Source organism: Daktulosphaira vitifoliae, unplaced genomic scaffold (genome assembly GCF_025091365.1).
Source record: "Daktulosphaira vitifoliae isolate Bord-2020 unplaced genomic scaffold, ASM2509136v1 Scaffold_5, whole genome shotgun sequence".
NCBI classification, from domain to species: Eukaryota; Metazoa; Arthropoda; class Insecta; order Hemiptera; family Phylloxeridae; genus Daktulosphaira; species Daktulosphaira vitifoliae.
Window position 1 is genome coordinate 11,126,692 of NW_026099576.1, and position 16,677 is coordinate 11,143,368.

Below are 16,677 nucleotides of genomic sequence, written 5' to 3' on the forward strand. Positions count from 1 at the left end.
TTCTGTGGCGATTCTCGTCACACGTATGATATATTTTATATTTTGACATATTTCGGGTGTCCATTGTGAACGTATAATAAGACCTGTTCGTCTCTTTGTTCGGCCGACGAATTTTCGTCGTCGGCCGTCGTTGAATAGGGTGAATGAAAAAAAAAATAAAAAAAGACACTGGATTTACGATGGAAGCGAAGAGAATGAAATGGAAAAAAGTTTTTACGATCATCTCCGACACAACAAAACCACAACGTTTCGTGTATGCGTGTGTACTTGGAAAAAATAATCTATCCTATACACACTCATTACGTGTGTATTAAATAAAAAACTTCTTAAACGTCATGGTTGGCCACCAGCTCCCTTTGTTCGGGGAAAATCACATTGTTACGTCCGCGACGGATGTATACAACATTAAAGATAGTTACGGAGCAGAATATTATTATAAGCACATTGAAAAGGCATATGTACGGAGAAAATAAAGACACACGCGGTGTCGGCCAAGGACGTCGGCGGCGGTTTTCCATCGGTATCTGGCCGCATTGGGTTTTTATGGTGCTTTTACGAGACGATAATGAGTCGTCCGTTGAATAGGCCGTCAAAAATCGTTTTCATTCTTCTCATTCACACACGACGTCGTACATCGGCGGACACATGCGCCGCCGTTGTGTTGGCCCGCCAATGAGGGCGGACGACAAACGGCGGGGACGCGGAGCGTACGCACAAGCACATCGGGACGGAGGAATTCCCAAATGAAGTGTTTTTCGCATACTTAATGCGCAACAATCGCTATCGGTCCGAGTTTGGAATTCCCGTACACGTTTCGAGTGTAACTCGAACTGATTAAATACATGTACGCCGCATAGAACACTAGAAATGATTATTTAACACGGTTCACGGAAACGCCAGAAATTGTAACGTTTAATTTGCATAGTGTACGCGTTGTACAAACACGTTATTTTAATGAGCGCTCACGAACAGTTACCTGTACAGTGTGGTCGTTAGCCGAGTACACATATATGTCATTTTTGACACTTTCGAAACTGCGACCGCTCATAATGGTGTCTGTCGACGACACTGTGCAAGTTTGGAAACGTCTGAAAAAAATTCCTGTACACAATGTGAAAACGAATGGGTACGACTTTATCGGTGTGGATAATTTATGTTATTATAATGAGAACATACGCCCAGGGCCAATTCAAGTCAATAATTTCACGTTTAATACATGAAAACGTAGCGCTATCAACATGCTCGGTGCGTGTCTCGAATACCGAGCAGCGAGTCGACTGGGTACAGATACACACAACTGATACCAGCGGACATACGCGTATAAATTATACTTCACAATTTTGTGTCCGACTGCTGCTCCGGGCCGCGTTTAAAACGTTCGATTATCAATCATGGCCGGGGAACTGGTGCTCCGAAAAAGGTTGTATCGTTGCCGTAGACCACATCACGTGCAAGAACAACAAAGGCACATTTCATTGGGCGAGTACATATTGTGCGGTGAACGATCGTTTCATTGGATCCCTTTAACCGCAACAAACTACCTCGAATAATAATTAAAATCATAACGATTAAGTGCTCCGCGGACCGTCTTCGGAAAACTTCCGTTTCTGAGTGGCTGGGGGGAGGGGGTGCTCGTCCTGCCGTCCCGCCAATTTCCCAACAACAAAATTCTAGACGTCGAACATATTATCACTTATCGCGTTGCCGATAAACTGTTCGGATTAAACGAAATTAAACGGTAATCGACTGTGATTATAATCCGATGGATGTTTGTAACTTTGTCAAACACATTTCATATTCAATGTTAATTAAGTTTAGCAGTAAACAAATTACACATTCTTGGCCGGCAACTAATGAACGTACGCATAAGTTCACTAAAAAAAAACACATGTGCATTATCTAACACATAATTCCCATTAGTATGTCAAAACATTTTAAGCCGACCGCAACGACACAAAAAAAACTCCATTTAATTATTTCCAACCGAGTACTTGGCGACTTAAAAACAGACTCAAATTAAATTTACAATAACACCTATCATTAAAACTAGAAATGGATATTGTTTTTTTACGGGCTCCGTTTAAAATAAGAACATATTTAGTGTTACTTTGTTAGCGTTGTGTTTAGAAGAGAATTATTAAAACAGCAACGTACACTCGAATGAAAGCCCCGACGAAAGCGTTAAAATTATAAAAAAAAATTATAATAATTAACTTCATTATTTTTTTTCAAATGTAATTTGTGTTTAATGAGTGAGTTGCAAAAACATTATTTGTTTTTGATGATTCATTTGAACTCCGATCAAATGGTCATGGCAATCAATTTGTTCAGCTCTGATGAACTCCACCCGACTAGTGATGCGTCAAAAAATCGCAAGGTTTACATAAAAAATGGGTTTATATAGATCATTGGTTTACCTCAAGGCTATAGGACTTGAGTACTAAGATAGAAATATTTTACATTATATTTTGACGATAAAAGTGATTGATTTTTATGTAGTAAACATATTTTTTTATTTTCAATGAAATTCAGTTGGCAGTTGAAAGCTTAAAAACCTTTTTACATTTTAATAACGTTACAATAATAAAATATAAGACTGTCAAAAAAATATCACTAAAAAGATATTTTGATTGCTAAAATAATGGAATTTTAATATGACCAAACTTGGTAGTACTACAGTAGACACGACGCATTAATTAAACTCGCCATAACCAGCTTTGTTAATTATAGTTTAATTTATTGTATACTACTACCGCCGTCGTTTTCTTAATGTAGTAACAGTAAAATCAATTAACATATTTATAAAAGTATTGTTTTGAATTTAATAAATGAATTATAATACTCCGCATAACTGTACATTAACATAATACATCAACTTATACTTTCCAGCTGTTGCTGTTGTACGTCTCCAGATTGTTGAAGCTTCAGAAAGATAACTGCAACAATATTTTATTACACATAAACTACGAATGTCCAATTACAGGTTTGTGTCACAACTGAAATGAATTTTTTTTTACTGTAATAAAACCATTCTAGTTTGGCATGTATAATAATAATGATAAGTACAATAATGTAGTTGGAAGTCAACAAGAGTCTCGTCACGTGATATGTGTCAAATATGAGTTATAGCTAATAATATTTCTGATTTATAATCTTAGTTTGAATTATGTACTTGGAACAGTTTCATGTACATCACACCTAACCACTGTAAAAAAAAAAATTGAAATATTAGCTATTCATATTCAACTTTGAAATAAATCTTAATAATTTTCAGTTTTACTGTTTTTTCAATATTTCATACAAAATTTAATCATATTCCTATTTAAAAATTTAATAATTTTCACATAAGTGATTTCTAACTTTGATGATGACTGACACGAACCTAATCATTAAAGAATATTAAAAACATTTTTATGTATCAAACTAATCATGAGCTTACTATAATTATAGCTGTTTATTCAGTACTTACAATTTATCAAAGAACATTTTAAAATAATTTTCCTTCAATATATTATAATAATTTATTTTCCGATCATATTTTGTACTTAAAAACACATACACAATTTATATTTAAAATAGATATAAATATATTCATAATGGTGTGCAAAAGTTCAATAAACAAATACATCATCTAAACTTGATAGAGCGGTGCTGTTTTGCACATTATGCAATGTACACAAAATTTAAATAAAAAGTAAAAATAGTGTAAAATTATAATAATTCAAATGTACACATTAAAGAGAAAACAATGTGTTGCGTTAGTCACAATTTATATAATGTTTAGCAAATAATAAAGCGAGAGAATGAGTAATATTAGTTATAATCGTAATGTCTTTAATGAAAATTAGTGCAAACAAAATGTTTCCTAACAATCGATCATATTGTCACCGTAAATATGGTCTTTGGATAATAAAAATGAATATTTTGATAAACAATTTAAAAAGACAACACATGTTGTGTGTTATTATTAAAAAGTGGCAATCAGTCATGCATGAGTAAATAACAATTTCAAAAATAAGTCAACTATATAAATAATTTTGAGCAAAATATAATAAATAATTCGAGGACATTTCGTGCGATAAAAATTCATCAGAATCATATTGGAAACTAAATGATGGCAAAGCTTTTAAGTTTCTTATTATTTCCACCTAAACTGTTAAATTAAATTAATCAAATTACGTTTTATGATTTTTCAACATCATACGAAAATAAACGTACCCCATATTACTTGAAAAATTTATTTAAGGAAGTTTTCTTTTCATTAAAAAATATCACAATATTTTCTCTCCAATTAATCGACGGAAACGTTGAACAGACGATTGAAAATGATAAAATTAAAAACTAATATAATTATTTTTAGACAACTAAAGAAAAGTTTTATTTAAGCATCAAATAATTAATTTCGATGAAACTAAAAGTGATGTATTTATAAACAGAGAAATAATTGTAATGCCAATTAAAATATTTGTGTAAACTTTTCAAAAAAGAATCTGAAATTGAGATGAAAGTGAGGGCTGCAGCGCGTACTTTATGGAAGGCGCGAGTTTGTTTACTGTTAAAAAACTGTAAATAATAAATCACTTAACTTGCTTCAGTATTGAGATGAATACCGAAAAATATTCGAAGCGAAAAAACTTTTTCGCCAAACTCATATTATAAAAACAAAAAATAAACTTATTAGTTTTATTTCTGCCTAATATTTTTCTGACATTTGCGTAGCCTAAAATCTGAAAAAATAATTGACAAATTAATGTATTTAAAATTTATTTTGAGTCATGAAAAAAACATGTACAATTTGTATTAACAATATTTTAACTGTTGGAAAGTTATTTTAAAAGTTTTATCGTTTCATCGACTCAAATATAAAAAATTGTTTCAACTTAATTATCGTGAATTCACAAATTTATCATATAAATCAACATAATCGGTGGCGTTTCGTGTATCATTTACACAAACGGTCTCCTTGACCCATTATCAGATAAATGTAAATAATCAAAGTTAATTAATGTCATGAATTTCATTTAAATGTAGGCTAAACAAAATATCAATAAGGCGCATAATTATCAATTATTATTCACCTAACCGACCATTAGCGTGTTATTAATTAAATTAGATATAAATCTCATACAATCTGAAATTCCGACAAATATTTATGTATTAGTATAAAATTTGCATAAAATTAAATAAATTGTATAAGCATCTTATAAATTATTGAAAAAATATCTATATTTTCTACGCATAAACTATTCGTCCAGACGTCATTACAATAATTTCAGGTAAGATAACTGACAGTGACGTATGTGGGGGGGAGCTATGGGAGCTATGGCCCTCGTAGACTATACCTTGATGTAATATAATATATTACAGCTAAACACTTTACATAATAAAATGTTATATGAATATTTGTAATTCGTAAATAACCGTTTATGAGTATTACGTTGAAGAGTATTCTTCAGAAAAGTGATAAAAATCTTCTGTTATAAAAGGAAAAAACCGAACGGCACAAAAAGTCGATTGTAAATGTGTCTCATATTTTGTATTTGCTCCAAACAAAACGCAGTGTTCATATTAATATTGGATGAGCCACACGATGCGCCAAAGTGCCTGTGCTCGTGTCACCGTTTATTGCAATATTTCTGCTTCGTGACCAGCAAATGTATTTAAGCGGCGCACCGCGACAACAGCGTGAGCAGCAGAGATCGTTTTTATTTCAACGCCATTTCATCGAAACCGTTAGCATAATTTCGTTAATACGTTAAATTAACGTTGTACTCTGTTGGCATAGCAAATTTGGTTAAACGATTTAAGAGAAACTTAAAATAGCTTAACGCGCTACATTCTAAACATTTTGCTGAATCGTGCACACCACCGTCTTCATATTGATTCTAGCGCTTAGCCGTAATAAGGGTGAGTTTGCTGTTATTTCGCAAACAAGGGCTAAATGCATTATCAACGTTGTTGTTTTTCACCCTTGATACACACACAATTGGTTTGTTTCAAATGCATCCCTCGTAGCGACCCGCCTAAAGGCTAAAAACACACTAACCTTTCGGCCGTTTTGCATGAGTCGCTTTCACGTACTGCGTCCACCATCAATTTGTCTTCTCCGTGATCCCTTTGCATATATCCCGGCAATTTAACCGAACTCCGTTGTGTGTGTGTGCGACAGTACACACTGTCACACACCAGAATGCAAATAATTTCGGAACGTTTGCCGAAGGGGAGGTTCTTAAGCCGTGTGCCGACTTATGCATTCAGAGCGGACATCGCGCATCGTATTAAAATAAAAACCGAATAATACACAATAACCAATGAGAGAACTTCAGGGTTTACCAACAACAGATTAAACTTGACGGAGAGTAATTACATTACGGCAATCACCATATTCGCCAACCATTACACACGTTGAATTAATAATGAGGGTCACCATTCGTGTACGCGCAAATAGCGATCGAAATGCGTTTAATAATGGGAAAAAATGCGCACCATGATTCATACACCTCCGTACAACCTAATGGCCTGTCTAACACTAGAAATTTCGCTGATCGAGCCATTAAAGAATTATGTAATTACAGATGGAAAATAATTGCCCGTTCTATGAATTGATATGATGTGATTGATTGTGGACGGGTGTACACTTATAGATGCCGAGGTGTATGAACAGCGATTATCAAACATTTGTTGGATATCAAATGCATCGAGTTACGCAACACTGTACACGGCTTATGATGGTCGTGATGACACGCGGAATTGTATCGATGTAACTATTATTAAGAGTCTTGGAATTTTCGAAACCTAATGAATTAAATCGTACAAATTTCTATTATCATAATGACGGCAACGAAAAAATAGCGGTTTCTACTGATAACAATTAAAATTCCAAGTACTCTGGCAAATCATTTGAAGGCATTTTATTATTATATCGATACCAATAAATAAGCGTCGTTACAGAAAATGATAATGTCTAATAAACCACTATTGAGAAATGATTGCGTTGGCGAGAACAAAGAAATTCTTCGAACTAAACTGCGACTATTGCAAAACAAATGCGTTTCGGGATTCGCATTTTCCCATTTGATCTCTTTCGTCGGTCGTTTATTTATTACTCACAAATATTTCTTTATTACGATAAAAATTTGTTGTTTTTGTCGTAATTACAAAGGAAAAAATGATAATTCCCGGTATATCTTTTGGCCGACCTTTGGTATTCGATTTTCGTTACCTATTGTAAATTAATCTGAAAAAAAATATATATTATCAAATCTCTCCGGACTAGAGTGCGAAACAACGCAGCAAAGTAATAATTTCTCGGTACGGTCCAAATGGATACATAGAAGTTCGTGGGATTTACAACAAAAAAACCTATACAAGCGTATAATAGATATATGTGCGTGGAAATAAAAAGTACTTATTTGTAAAACTCTGCGCGTGACGTTAATGTATATTGGACTATTATTGTTGTAGTGTGTGTATAAATGATAATGTCCGGGAAAAATCCATTGGTTTCCCCCAAGCGATACCGCTGTTGTTATCAATCGTTCCCGAGTGACGTTGTTGCAGGGGCGTGTTGCCGCTACCGAATTAATCGACACCGCCGGCTCGCTCTTTGGCACCCTCCGTAATTACCCATTGCCCCGTCACCCCATACGGGGCCGCTAAGGAATTTCACACGCACTCCGTCGTACGACAATATATTATTTTCGAGTGCACTTCATACGAACCGTAATAATAATAATAACGGCTGTAATGACAACGGTAATGAAGAACATTGTGCACGTGGCCCGGCATTTCTCATTTCCCGGAATCCACCGGCTAAGCACCGCGTATCGTCCACTAACTGCGTTTGCCGCCCGGAACCCGACAGTTTTCCACAAATAGATCCCGCCAAGCGCTTACCGCGAAAAACGGTGGACAAATTTCTTTTCCTATTCTCGTGTTCTTGTCGTCATTGCTATTCAGACACGGACTAGAGGTGAACATACACATAGAGGTCTGGTCTAGGAAAAAATTTCGCCGACCCGCATTTACACAATATGTATCTGCTGATTGTATTCGCACCGAATTCTGTGTACGCACACAAACACTAGTCGCTACAATGAACATTGTACGTGTGTCATTATGTATAACACGCGTTATTATGTATTCCTAATAATAATAATGCCGGTACCTGCGTGGACTGCCAGCATGCCGTCAAAAAAAAAAAAAAAAGGGTCACAACCTCCTAGTATTGCACACACACACGAGCGCGGTCGGATTACGTTTTGTTTGTTCTCCTGTCCATCGCTTTTTTTAACACACCAGCGGACAGATAACAAAAAAAAGTTTTAATAAAATAAAAAAAAAAATGAATCCCTCCCAGATGATTGCTCGGACGAAATTCTCGAACGCGCGTTTAATGTAACGATTTACCGTGTACCGGTGCCCGTCCCCGCCGCCATGCCTTTCAGGTCGGCTGGGGTTCGACGTCGTGCGGATTATAAACAAAATGGCAAATGGGCTTCTTTATATGCACATAATAATATAATCAATGCAGGCGACCGGGTGCCAAAATCTTTGTCGTCGTTAATCTTTCAGGAACCGTACTCGTTTATTTTAACGACGGGTTTCGCAACAAAACCGTCCTATTTATTTTTCTCCTAACAGATAAGCCGATATATGCGACTGGTAAGCTCCTCACGTCAAAACGTTACTGCAGTTTCGTATTTTTATTTAATCGGTCGGTTTTATGTGCAAAAAAAATAATGTAATAGCACACAACACTAAGTTGTCACGCAACTTGAACTATTTGGGTTATTAATGTTCACTATTAGTATGAGCTATGATGGTCGTGCAAGCTAAGCGCAAATTTATTTAATAAAAAAAAACCATAAAAACAGTCGTACACTAAGTCAGTCGCTTAGCGCATCCGTTAGACGTCATTAGAGAAAAATGTTCAAGTTAATAGCCATTTGCTTTTAAATGGAAACAATGTTTTAAAATCATAATTTAAAAATAATGAAATTTAGATTTTTAAAAGTGTCTGCTGTTGCCAATAATAATTGCTCGCGACAATACTCAGAAGTCAAAAGATAACACTCCGATGACATTTAGACAACTTTTTCTTGGAAATCAATACTCGCGTTCCTAAGTGAACATAACAAGGCAGTAAAAATAGTTACGATGAATTTAATTTCAATTTAATAGCCATAAAACTATGAACTTTGAATCTGAATGTCGTACAATTAACATAGCGCAATGAGTAATAATGAAAAATGTGACTCGCCAGCGACCTTCTTGTACCCTTTCATTAAAGAAACTGTTTGAAAATCACTGCTATCATTAATTTATTGATGAAAAGTTCATATTCTCAGAGACTGTTTTAACTACTGGCATGTAATTTACGGGTTGACATAGATTTCTCAAATTAATGTTTGAGATTGTAATTAAGATTCTATCAAATCTAGTTTAAGTAAATTTGGAAAAAGGAGAATATTAATCTTTTACAAAACTTATCAATTCGTATAACGTAATTGTTGAGAAAACTATTTGTTATTCTTAACTATCTATTACATTTTGTTGTTGATGTTTTCTTTCATATTTGTCCCAGATAATTTAAATACAATAACACATTAAATTTTATAAGAAAAAACAAAGTGATTTATAGAATAGTTAATCAAAACTCTTAAATATTTAACATGCATATTAGGAATTTCATTGACTTCACAAGCTAATGAAATGACTAATTAAAATAACATACATTTTTTTTTTTTTTTTTTGTTATTTCGGTCTATAATTACATTATAATTATGCAATGAGTATAAATTCATAACCTCTATCGTTGTACCAATTTACAGCCTCGATATTTTTTTTTTTGCGATTAGATATTTTGATATCATTAGTAAGTAGTCATTATCATTTAACTTTTTTGTCGTTTTTTTAAAGCTTTGCATTCCAAGGATGAACTTTTAACCGAATTAAATACTTTATAGTTATGTAACGAAGAAATAATGAGTGTTTTTGTTTAGATACAATAATTACTTTCATGATTGAAAAAACATTTTGCCGAACAAACGCGTGAAGTTAAACGTGAAACACGATCTGAACATGCTAATAAATTCTTATCGTAGCGGTTCACTTATAATTTAAAAAATACACGAAAATGGATACTAATAATTATATCAAAGCTGTTTCAATGGAACTAAACGGAGTGGCTTTTTTCTTTATGGTCGTTGAAAGTTTCTAATATTTCTGGACAAATTTGTCCGATATATTAATTAGTTTCGATCAGNTGTTTTGTTTGTCCGATATATTAATTAGTTTCGATCAGATAGAAACGAACTAGTATTTTTAGAGAAAAACAATAATTATCTCAGTCATGTACGAGCTGTTGTACGAAAATAGAAATGATATAGTTGATTTTTGATCGCGTTTTTCAAGATCTCAGCTTTGTTGTAATTTTTGAAGGTCGTCAAAACTGACATTGAATTGGAAAGGGAAACCGCCTGCCCTGAATACTGCGACAACCAGACTGTGCCTAATACGTTTTACTTTTCTTCTTATTCGTTACATAAAAAACGATCCATGATCTCAGATAAATTCGGTCGAATCGCTTTTTGCTCGTCACCGTGTACTCCCAACGCCCCCGAGAGCTTAGATAAAACGTGAGACTCGTTCATGTATAAAATAACTGAAATTGTTCGTAGTAAGCAATTGACCTTTGTAAATGTAATAATACAAAGTCGTAGGAAATGCGAAAATTACCACATCGATTGAAATGCGCGATAGTACCCACTGCGTTTTGTTGGGAAGACACGACCTGTTCTTGTGTGTAACCCCACCGCCTCCGAGCTCATATATAATTAAGTGTCGAAATGAACGGCTTTAAAGAAATAAAAAATGTAAAAACCTTCGTTTGCTCGTTACTACAATGGCGCGGCAAATAATTCGCCGACTAAATAAATGTGTTTCTTTTGAATTCATTTTCAAAGTCAAAACGACAAAAAAAAATAACTATTTCATCGTTAATCATTGTAAACGCAAATCGTTTGCGGTGTGTGTGCTTTGGGCGAGCAAGCGAGTGAATAATGTATCTCTCTCCGTACGCCTATTTCTTATTATACCGAGATCATTCCTGATAACTTAATGAATCTAGTCAATGTAATCAAGTAAGGAAATCTAGTCGGACAGTTTTTTACTCTTGTTTGGTACACAACTCCTCTAGCGTCTTTGCTTTACTCACCCCCTTGCCCACCCAGCACGGCAAATCGATGACCTCCGTGTCAGTTGTCATCCGTGTACAGTTCGTCGTCGTAAGTCAGTAAGTCAATTGTTTTATGTGTCGTATTTTTTTGTAGCAAGCGCCTTCGCTTGAATGGTAAATTGTTCGACCATTGTACGCCGTTATTCTTATTATTTGTTCATTGTGCTCAAAGTTCTCGTGCCCTTGCATGCCACCAGTGCAATTTCCATTGCCGCAGTCGCTTTTCCGCCGCCTGTTTTCATCTGCCATTGCGTCTACACTCTGACTCGTGATACTCAGATGTTCGACACCATTGCCACAAGATCCCATACAGTCCACTATCGATAACTTCATCTATTCAGCTGAGTTTTTATATTATTTTTTAATCGTTTTAATTGAGTTTAACTATTTTGTATAATGCCGCTTCGCCGGCTATTAGTACCCCTTAAATTTAAGATACTCTTCTTCGAAACTTCTAATATATGTGGATATTTGTTATTTAATTATTGTCTACTCTCGTTACTTATCGGGATGTGCGGTTAGTCGTTATCCTCCCAGGTGACCCCTCTCTTGCTTCAATAATAGCGATTTAAACAGACTTAAGGTAAAACGGCATCCTAGTGCTCTGCAACACTAGCCGTCCTACGGTACGTAACAACTCTTACTTTACCAGTAACCATCACACTGGAAATTTGCAAAAAACAAAACGCCCCAAACGACGTTAACTGGCAAACCGACACGCTCAACAAACAAACAAAATATCGCAACGTTCTATTTTTCTAAAAAAAAAAAAAACTAAGCCGTTAATCTCGTGTGTTATGGCCGCCATAAAAATCATAAACGAAAATACCGCGGGGGTCGTTAAGAGGAAAAATAAACTCCCTAAATGTTTATTATTGTCTATAAAAAATCATAATGACGAAGGGGTGGGACCCGTATGAACGATTTTTCACAATCAACAAATATAATAAAAGAAGTAGATTTTTTAATCGTCAGCCAAAAAAAAAACTGTATACACAACAAAATAGTTATTACACTTATTATAATTACAGTCGTTACTCGTTTCGGGTGGCCGCGACGATGATAATAACGATAACGACCGTAATGATACAGTCGGCGGAGGATTATGTCGGTACGGAGATAAGTACACCGTAATTAATGTGCGCGTGCATTAGCTCCGGTGCCCGCGGTACGCGGCTTTGGCGTACCTAATGGTACCTCGGCGGCGCTGGTCCCACCGACCGGGGCGCACCATCGGTTGGTGCACAGATACGCATTTCGAGCGACGGCGGACGTTCCAGATGTATTGCTGGTGCTGGCGCGTCGTGAAGCTCACAAACAAACATTCGGCCATTACAATGCGATGACTTATGATAACAAATGTATCTACATATCGAGCTCGGCTGCGCGTAACTCGTTTGGGAGCAACGAGAACCGCGTGGTCCGTCCGGTCATACTCCGGTGCACACACAACGCTTTTATTTTTAATGGGTTTTTTTACTACCTCCGAAATCGCCGTACACGACCGTTTGTGCGTCTCCCTCCGACATTAGTGTGTTTCTATGTAAACTAAATGTCGTCGTCGTCAGTGTACCGTGTTCGTTTTGTACGCCGGCCGACTGACGGCCAACAACAGCACGCTTTGTGCACACCAACTTGAGCCGTACATAATAAAATTTATACATTTTCCATTGACCGTCGTACGTGACCGTGTACAAAAATTACACGGGTTTCGTTTAAACGCGACAAGCGGTCGTACGAAATTATATTAGTTTTATTTTTTTCCTCGGCGAGAAATTTCGGCCGACGAATGTCGCACTTATTATAATGGCAAATCACTAGGGCGAGCACAACTAACGCAAATCGAGGTTGCCAAAAAAAAAACATTTTCGCTTTTGTGTGTAATGTGATATTTCACTTTTGCTTGGAAAATAATACACGTTCGGTTGTCACTAACATCACACGGACGACGCCGCACGCACCGCGTCCCACGGACAACACCATTAAATTTTCAACGTCTGGTCGTTACGGACGCCGTACCGCTGGCCGCTCGCATACCGTCGTACTTCAACGTGCCGTCTGCGAGTGTCGTAGGAATACACGCGGCGGTTGTTCGCAAATGCGTTGGCTGTTTTACGGTACAAAACATCAGTTCCATAGACACAATCGTATTGGAACCGTCTCGACGTAGATTCAGACGCAAAGCGTTTCCGTTCCATCCGAAAATGATTCGTATCGTTTGTGGGACATTAACAGCTACTCGTGGGAAGGGACGACAGTTTTTGATGTTGCGTTCGAAATAATAACATTTTCATCTCGGTTTGAATGGAAAGTTCTGCACGGGCCGACAAACGAAAGGGGAAAAAAACCGCAGTCAGTCGTTCCGGTCGATCGACGGCGGCGGCTGAAACGATAACGGCCGCAACATCCACCGGCAAAACTACACAGCGATAAGGGCGGCGGGGGGGGGGGGTTTTGGGGTTAAATACTTCTTATTTATTTTTAGTCGTCTGCCGCGAGGTAAAATTGCAACGACGCCATATTATTACTCTTTACCTTTCAATAACAGCGTTTGTATTTATTTTTAGCACGACCCGTACTGTTCGACTGTTGTTATTGATTACTCTCCTAAACTTAAACGTGACAGTTGGTTTTTTTCTTAACAAATCGACCGGCTGAATACCTTTTGTTTGGTAATTATGTTTAATACTTCAAAAGCCGCCAATGTAGTTCTTTAAAAAAATATTAACAATTTCCAAGAAAGATAAAAAAAATATATCGGAGAATGTATGGCTACGTATTTTAGTAATAAAACAAACGCGTGGGGCGTGTAAAATTGCAAAAAAATTAATAATTCAAACATGACGAGATTTTTGTTTTTTTTTTACTAACCAAGATAGATGATTTGTATAATGTATGATTCATGTGTGAAACATTACCCAATGTAGATATCAAAATCTGATAGTTCGGCATAATGACCGGGACTGAATTTTCTCTAGTAGAATCACTCTGTGGGATCTCAGATAATAGATAGCTGGATATTTTCGAATAACATTTATGTTTTACTATTGTATCGAAGAAATTCGAGACAATGGCCATAAAATCTAAAGGTTAATCTATGGAAGGGTAATATATTGTCATTATATTATAATAAAACAACGATTATGTAGTAAAAAGAATAAATAGGTTACACAACAACGGTAATATATTTATATAAAATTTGTTAAAACATGATATTTATTGTGCGCAAAAGTTGCAATGTTTTTTTTTTACTAATATTGTTTCTAGATAAAAATAAAAAAAAATCCGAACGACAATAATATTGTGACATTTTTAACGTAGGCCTCGCAGAAAAACAACAACTCAAATGTAATCATTGTATTATTTATAATAATTTATCGTTGAAACTTGAAATTTATACTTGACTAAGCACACCACAACATTTGCAATAATGGCGTTTGACCTGACAGCCGTAACAATTCTTACTAAATTTTACTTTTTATAACCGAGTTTTACACTTGTAACGTTTGAATTTACAACAGAGTATTCCAGCAGGTGTAAATGAATAAAAAGAGTTTTCGTACAGTGTAAAAAATTGTAGGTAACGTTGTTATAATGGCAGTACAATTCAGTATGTAGACCTAGATCGTAATAAATGTATTTTAAATTGAAAAACATGTGTAGAAAGAAGAGAAATAACCGCATAAAAATAAAAAATAGCGTACTGATGCCATCAAATAGCACGAGCTACTTTTTCCATATGAAAAAAAAAAAGAAAAACATTAAAATTATATTTAGATTGTATGTGACATTATTTACCTGCGTGTGTTTATTTTTCGACAATAATAAAATGACGTCCACCTCGACGAAAATAGGGACTATTCTTCTGCAATAGATTTCTAACTAAAAAATATATGTTTTCCTAATAAATTAAACAGCAATAACGTATTTTATACTTCTGCTAAAGTTTTAGGTACATTTTTGACAAGGTTAAGTATGTCAAAAAATATTATTTATTAACACTTGATTTCTTAAAATTAATTTATAAAAATAATACAAATAAAAACCCGAGCTAAAGTAAACATTGAACATATTTACCTAAACGATATTATATTAAAACATTTTACGAAACACTCATAAACAATAGCGAACGGCAACTTAACACGTGATCGCGATAGTCTCTATTTTTAATAATTACTATTTATATCAAAAATAATCGAGTAAATTAATATTTTAAGATGTCAGCAACAGGCATTATAACTAAACAATAAAATTCCGCTCTCTCCGTTTAAATAATCGTGTGTGAATAAACGCGTAGAAAACAAAAATTTAACACTTATTAATGTTTGATTACTGAAACTAAACGAGTTTTTACACTCGCACAAATGTTATATTTTAGCAAATAATATTTTTAAATAAAAAAGTACTCTACACAAATAACAAATAGCGGGACCGTCATATTTTTTCAAATCAATGAGTCATGCGCTTTACATTTATTGTTTCAAATAAAACTCAAATATTGATATATATATATATATATATTTTATTTCTTTGCCTCTAATAAAATATACTCAACCGCAAACANTTTTATTTCTTTGCCTTTAATAAAATATACTCAACCGCAAACACATAATTCAAATAGATTCTAAAATCGCACAGAACTCGCTTAATTCCGGTAAAATATTTTCAAGGGCTAATGTCATATATTTTTTTTTTACAATTGCTGGCAACGATTTCCACGAATACTACAATTTTGAATAGACTCGACTCTTCTAAATCATCATAAAAAACCCACGCCCAGTTTTCACCTGAAATTTGCATTTGCACGAGTCACATAATATTCCGACAACTCGACTGGTGTTCTCAGTGAGTTTACGAGACACACAATGCTCGTAATTAAAATACAATGTGGTGTCTGAAAACGAGCCGTGTAGTTGATATTGCATAGATACACAAAATAATGGCGTACAAACATATATAGTCAATAGGTTCGTTTACAGAGGTGTCCCTAGACGTCGGGCAAATCGAGTTTGCTAAAAGATGTTTGGTATGAACACGATTAAGTGGCGTATTATGGAGCCGCTTTTGACGACGGAACACGAACACAACCGCAGAACGCCGGGCGACTCGTACCCAGTCGGCCAGTGAACGCGTTCCACCCTTTGGCTAATCGAACGGATATTGCGTAAAAAATATGAAAACTCTATTAGCCATTGCGTCACCACAGTGTCGACGGGTAAGCGCGTTTCGGATTCGGCACATCGGTTGGGTCGGGGCGCATCACAACGAGTGCACGCAAACCTATTGAGAATACTTCGTGGAAAACGACGTAAACGCGTCCCCGCGCGGTTCGGACAATTTTTCGCAGGACGGCGTCCATTTGCTAATAACATTATTTCTGTGCACACCGATAACCGGCAGAGTGTCTATTGAGTAACGTTAAAACGGTACAACGTCGG

The 16,677-nt window shown here is 35.5% G+C and overlaps 1 long non-coding RNA gene across 1 annotated transcript in view; it reads right to left on the reverse strand.

Annotated features, from left to right (window-relative positions):
* Positions 1 to 15,716, reverse strand: part of LOC126907815 (uncharacterized) — a 39,995-nt gene extending 24,279 nt beyond the window's left edge. Inside the window, exons 1-4 of the long non-coding RNA XR_007704624.1 lie at positions 15,317 to 15,716; positions 15,038 to 15,121; positions 3,067 to 3,205; positions 2,858 to 2,996 (exon numbers count right to left, since the gene is read on the reverse strand). This is a non-coding gene — a long non-coding RNA (uncharacterized LOC126907815). The remainder of the gene's footprint in view (positions 1 to 2,857; positions 2,997 to 3,066; positions 3,206 to 15,037; positions 15,122 to 15,316) is intronic.
* Between the last annotated feature and the right edge of the window lie 961 nt (positions 15,717 to 16,677).